Source organism: Etheostoma spectabile, chromosome 11 (genome assembly GCF_008692095.1).
Source record: "Etheostoma spectabile isolate EspeVRDwgs_2016 chromosome 11, UIUC_Espe_1.0, whole genome shotgun sequence".
Lineage (NCBI taxonomy): Eukaryota > Metazoa > Chordata > Actinopteri > Perciformes > Percidae > Etheostoma > Etheostoma spectabile.
This window is the reverse complement of record NC_045743.1, coordinates 23,027,713-23,028,093: the sequence shown is the minus strand read 5'-3', so window position 1 is coordinate 23,028,093 and position 381 is coordinate 23,027,713. Positions and strand designations below refer to the sequence as shown.

General features: G+C 33.3%; 1 protein-coding gene across 1 annotated transcript in view; it reads left to right on the top strand.

Moving 5' to 3' along the window:
* The window catches only part of LOC116698443 (trace amine-associated receptor 7b-like), a 6,364-nt gene that overhangs the window by 5,102 nt on the left and 881 nt on the right, over positions 1–381 (top strand). The window lies entirely within an intron of this gene.

Here is a 381-nt window from a genome sequence, read left to right as displayed (position 1 = left end):
GCTCATCATCATCTCAATCTCCCACTTCAGGCATATTTTAACTTCTTTGCTTCTCTTTACAGGATGTGTAATGTTAAAATGTGAACAGCTGCAGTATATTTAGAAGAATTGTCTTTGTTTAGTAATGAATAATGTTGCTCCAAATGTTTGACTTTGATGCCAGAGACTGTTGTTCATGTCTACTCTGTTACTAATATTAATCATTGCTTTCTGTCCAAGTAATTTTAACTACTCTTACTGATGTGGTGGATTGAAAAATATTTAAACTAATACGGATTTTATATTTTTAATTTTGAGAACTGTTTTGGGTTGTTCTTTCAGTGTTGTTGGTTAAATGATACTTTTTTTCTTTCCCTGCAGGCAGCTCCACACACCCACCAA